Genomic DNA, 6,078 nt, shown 5'->3' with positions numbered 1-6,078 from the left:
ACGATACTATTTTATAATAAACGAATAATGAAATATTTTAAATTTTAATCTATATTTTTTTTTTCACAAACACATTTTCATTTTACGCTCAATTTAAATTCTTAAACTCAAATAAATATGGTCTTACCTAGGTTTACAAAGGAGTACTTATAATTACTTTTAACAATTACAAAGCAAAAGGAGGACACAATATTAAAAACAGTCTACATAATTTGTCAAATCATGAAAAAGTAAACTTAATTTGCCTTGAAATAAAACTGCTACAAATACTAACAATCATAAAGGCTTCTTCAATTGTTTAACTTTCCAAATTGGATGTGATTGCATTTCTCTCCCATTTAAATGCAGAAATATATTTTTAAAAATGGCAAAACATACAGATAAGGCCATTAACTAGAAACAAGTGGGTATCTTCAATCATAATATGAAAACTAGCAAAAGTGTGGTTGAAAATAAAATATAAACTGATCACATTAGGATCTTACAATTCTAAGGTATTGAATCAGAACGAAACAACGTTACAAAATGTATTATGCAAAATAACTGAATCAAATCATAATCTGGAAATAAGATTTTGAAAGACATTATTTACTACAAAATACTAAATAACTATCCTTCACTCCTATGGCAACCAATGATGCCTTCATTCATCCCAGATCAATCAGAAGTGCGTAGCACAAATAACCTGCAATTTTTGTACAACCATTAATGTGGTTTATTACAAGATAAATAAAGACGGAATTATATTTTTCTAGGTGAAATTGTAAAAATGAATGTAATTAAACTCCCCTTCTCCGAATTCCACACATAATTAAACTGCAACTGTTTCAATAAATTATACTAAGCATTACCTTTGAGGGTAAAATTCATGTAAGATAAATCATATCTATATTCCCATTAATATCACTAGTTTTTAAATGACAAGAAGTTTCAACCACGTAACTTGCTCGTTAAGTTAAGAATTAAAATCACCAATTTCTTATGATCTTCCTTATTAAGTTATATTTTATAATAATAATAGTCAAACTATAAAAAATACGATTTAATTATTAAAAAAATAAGAGAAATATGTCATATCGCAACCATCACATATTTATTATCTTTTCCCAATGTCTACGCATATTATGTTTGTACTGAGCGAAACATTTTTTTTATCAGTACTAAGTGAGCAACACGTAAATGCAAAAAGAAAAATACTGAAAGTGAAGAAACAAATATATATAAATAGAGAGAGAAAGAGAAAGAGAGAACACTTATATAAAGAAATATAAATCTCAAAATTAAATTATCAATCTCTAATATGTTTCTAATATATATATATATATGAGATCTTAATACCAAAAAACTAATATTAAATGACTTTATATATATAAAAGAAGATTAAAAAAATCTTAATATCTTCACACTACATATTGTAAAATAAGAATAAATGTTTTATCAAAAAAACTGTCAATAGATGGATGATATTCATTTTACAAACATTCTCATGAAAATATGAGTTTTTTTTTCAAATAAAAATAAAATATTTTTCTAAAAAAATATATTATTTTTACTAAATCATTTAATATGATAATAAATTAAATTTTTAATAATATTTTTTACTAACCAAATAAAATTTAATCAAATTTAAAATCTTAATTATGAAAAATTCATCATTCTTCTGTTAACGTAAAAAAAAAAAATATCACCTGATAAAATAAGTTACATAATTTGATGCAAATAATTATTTGACCTTTAGATTATAAAATTAAACACACTTCAATCATATAAGCTATATTTTTTTCTTTTTTTTCCCTCTAAGTTACACTCCAGTTGAAGCAATAAGCGTTATAGTAAGGGATAATTACTGCATATGTTTAGCGAGGATGAACAAAATTCAATACTACTCCTAACAATTGGATTACATTTAATTGCAGCTTTCTGTTTAAAGTATGTATTCCACTTCATTTGTGAAGGAAATATTGATATATTTGATTAACATACCTTTTTCTTGCAGTCAACAACACCTGGCACCTGGCACATTGTTCATACATACAGTCTATGAATCTGTTTAGGAAGTTGAGATAAGCATTTCTGAAAGAACGTGAAAGTAGTATTGGCCCTAATAAGCCCCAAAATCCAGTGAAGTATCCTATCCCCATGCTTATGTACAATGCCTCGTACCAATCACTCTCTTCATCACCATTCATATCTTCACCTTCTCCAACCTTTTCTCTTCTTTCATCTCCATCTCCATCTCCATCTCCAGGACAACTTCTAATCACTTGCTCTCCACAAAGATCATTGTTTCCTTTAAAACTAGAGCCATCAAAGGTTTCAAAATGTCTTCCTGATGGGATTCTTCCAGAAAGAGAGTTGTATGACAAGTCTAGTTTGCCTAGACCGTCAATTTGAGAAAGAGAAGAAGGAATTCCTCCACTTATATGATTTCTTGATAAGTCAAGGGACTCTAGTGAACTTAAATTCCCAATCCCAGAAGGAATTTCTCCTCTCAGATTATTTCTGGATAAATTCAAGGAATTTAGCCCAACCAAATATCCAATCTCTTTCGGTATTTCACCTGTTAAACTATTACTTGAAAGATCAATGCTCTTGAGCCGTAACTCTGGATCAGAAAACCACTGTTCCACACCTTTCCACATCCATGTTATATTAAGTGTATAATTATCAGAATTGGACGTAAAAGAACGGTAAGGTTCATAGTAAGTAAGATTGCCAGACCAATATATCTGATTTAGAGTTTTACTTCTATTGATGATCTTTTCAGACATTGCAGTCAAATTCTTTAAGCACGTTGGAATACCTCTGGATAAGTAATTCCTAGAAAGATCCAACGATTGAATATGCTTCAAATAACAGAGATTAACTGGAAGATGTCCATAGAAGTAATTCCCTCGCATGTTCTAGATTATCAATTGCTGCATACTTTCTCCGATCCATGATGGTATTGGACCAGACAATATATTTTCACTCACATCCAATGTAATCAAATTGCTGCAATTCTTCAGAGTGGAAGCTAATTCACCCATTAGGTTATTGTTTCGTAAGACCAAGGCTTCCAAGTTAACAAGGCTGCCCATGGACGCAGGAATCTTTCCTACCAATTTATTGTTGCTTAAATCAAGAAACAGTAACCGATCAACGTATTTCCAACAGTTTGGGAGTTTCCCCTTTATCTCATTGTTTGATAAATCTAAAGAGGCCAAATTTGCAGTTGTGCTCCAATCACATAAGAATGAAAACAAATCTGAAAATTTGTTTTTGGAGAGCTTGAGCTTCGAAGCTTGTAGTAAAAATGGTGGAATTTTTCCTTCAAATTGATTTGAGTGCAGAAATATAAACGGTTAGTGAAGAAGCTTCAATGATATATTGGGAATTGCACCAATGAGATTATTGTAAGACATATTTAACTTTCCCATATTTTGCAAGTTGTTCCAAAACCAGTATGGTACGGAATCATTAAGCCTGCTCTTAGAAATATCTAGAAGAATTATGGAACTTTGAGTTTGAAGCCAACTTGGAAAAGTCGAGCCCAGATTACAAGATCTTAGTTCCAAAATTAATAGTTGGAAAGGAGGAACCCAAGTAGGTCCAAATTTTAGAGAAAATGAGTTATCTGATAAGCTTAACATGTATAATTTGGAAAAATTGGAAAGATGGGATTCGGTGATGTCACCCTCCAAGCGATTTCCATCCAAGGATAAAACCTCCAACTCAGATAGCAATCCAATGCTTGCAGGTAGCCTGCCGGTAATCTGGTTATCAGATAAAGACAAACCCTCCAACCTGTGTTTATTGCACCATGAAGAATTTTGAAAGAAGTTAGAAATTTTTCCACTCAACTTGTTTTCTGAGAGGTCTAAAATCTGCAATGTGCACATGTTTCCAAAGAATGATGGAATCTCGCCTTGGAGTTTGTTACCAGAGAGGGAAAGAATTTCAAGAGAGTTCATTACTTTCCCAAATCCATCTGGAATGGGACCTTCTAACAAGTTACCATAAATGTAAAGCATACGAAGATTAGTAGTGGAGTTGATGAGCCAATGAAATATGGATGATGATTTCAACATATTGAAGGAAAGATCAAGGAAGGCGAGAGAAGATGAAGAATTTGTGATTGAAATAGGTGACATCAGAAAACTATCATCCCTGATATTACAATTTTCCAAATGAAGATTTTGAAGTTTTGAACTGAAGTTGAAACCAGTTTGAAAGACCAATGATGTCATATTATTATAAGAAAGGTCAAGGATCACTAGAGAAGGAAAATTTGAGTGGAAAGGAGATGACAAAACAATGTTATTATCAGAAAGATAAAGCTCCTGAAGATTAAGGCTAATGTTTGACAATAATTGAAATGTTGAGGATGTGAGCATATTAGAAGAAAGATCAAGGATGGTAAGAGAAGTTGAGAAATTGGAATATGAATAAAACAGGGATTGTATATGGATATCTGAAAGAGAACAATCAACTAGCCTGAACTCTCTTAAGTTTGGAAAAATAATCATTTGCAACCAATCAAGATTATGTAAATAATACAAGGCAAGATTTGTTAGGTAATAGAGCTTAGACAACCATTCTGCATCCGTAGGTTTGACATCAAAATTGCCAGCAAGTCTAAGAGTGTGCAAGAAAGGAAGATTCCCAATCTGGAAAGGAAGTGCTCCAGAAAATGAATTGCTTCCAAGATCAAGATACCTCAACTGTGACAAATTTGCAAGTTGATAAGGGAGTTCCCCGTTTAGATAATTGTAACTGAGATTGAGATACCTTAAATTTGTAAGGCGTCCAAATTGATAAGGGATTTCTCCATGGAAAAGATAATTGTAACTTAGATCCAGAGAGAGTAAATGTGTAAGGTTTCCAAGTTGGGTAGGAATGCCCCCACCAAAAAAAGAATAGGAGAGACTGAGATATCTTAAGTTGGTAAGTGAGCCCATCTCTTGAGGGATGTGACTCCCTAAAAAAAAGTTGTGGCTGAGATCCAAATGTTGAATATTTTGCAAGGCAAACAATAAAGTGATATTGATTTCACCTTTCAAATATTGATCAGGATACTGACCAGGAAGACTAAGGATGGTTACATGACGTGTTTGATGATTGCATTGAATACCTTTCCATTTGCAACAATCTTGATTGTTCTCATCATTCCTCCATGTAGACAGCATGTCATAGTTATCTATGAGGCCATGTTTGAAGTTGAGGAGTTCCTGCCTCTCCCTCTGATTGCACTTCAAATTTGAAGTATTGTGAAATGGGAGAACGGATGGTGAAGCATGGAAGAAAAGCAAAAGCAGAAGAAGAAGTGCATAAAGATAATAAGAAGACATTATTATGTAGTGGCTGATATGATATGAAACAACTGTTCAAGTATATGTAAGAGATATATTCTAACACCCTATGCCTCTTATACAAATATAAATATCTACATATTGCGAAAAGTCTACATGCTTTAATTTTGCTAAAGCATGAGAAACGGAAGCTTAATTTGTTTTTATATAAAATTTGTATGAATACTAACAGCATCAAAGTCTGTGCAATTATTTTAGTTTTCCAAATTTGATGTGACTTTTAACAACCTTATAGATCGCATGGAATAGATTCATTTTATACATATTACAAAAACCAACTTTCAGGATTACTTACTTGTGGGACTACATGCTTTCACGGTAAAACACATAGGTGAACTAATTAAAATTTTAATAAATACATAACTAAACAATAATCATAGTAGACTTGCTTAAGGTAGAGGTTCGTACAGATTTGAAAAATGTTTATATCTATACAAAGGTTTAGGTATCTACTTCTATTATTATTTTTAAAAAAAGAATCATTCCTCTAAATTGAAACCTCTTATTTAATGTATAATGGAGCTAAAAAGACGTCTTTTAAAACAGCTTTGACATCATCAAATTCTAAGAGTTATAGGTAATTCAGATTAAGACGTATCTAGAAATAAAATATATTGTAATTTTCTGCTTGATTGGTTAGTGTTAAAAATTAACAAAAATGTTGTTATATATTTAGTCGCAAAGATATATTATGATTTTTTTATTTTGATGAAAGTTAGTTTTTATC

The 6,078-nt window shown here is 31.3% G+C and overlaps 1 pseudogene; it reads right to left on the bottom strand.

Moving 5' to 3' along the window:
- Nucleotides 1-1,918: 1,918 nt before the first annotated feature.
- On the bottom strand, nt 1,919-5,330 carry LOC137837528 (receptor-like protein EIX2; annotated as a pseudogene).
- Between the last annotated feature and the right edge of the window lie 748 nt (nt 5,331-6,078).

This window comes from Phaseolus vulgaris, chromosome 4 (genome assembly GCF_000499845.2).
Source record: "Phaseolus vulgaris cultivar G19833 chromosome 4, P. vulgaris v2.0, whole genome shotgun sequence".
In the NCBI taxonomy this organism is placed as follows: domain Eukaryota; kingdom Viridiplantae; phylum Streptophyta; class Magnoliopsida; order Fabales; family Fabaceae; genus Phaseolus; species Phaseolus vulgaris.
The sequence above is the reverse complement of the archived record's forward strand: the minus strand, read 5'-3'. Positions and strand labels throughout refer to the sequence as shown.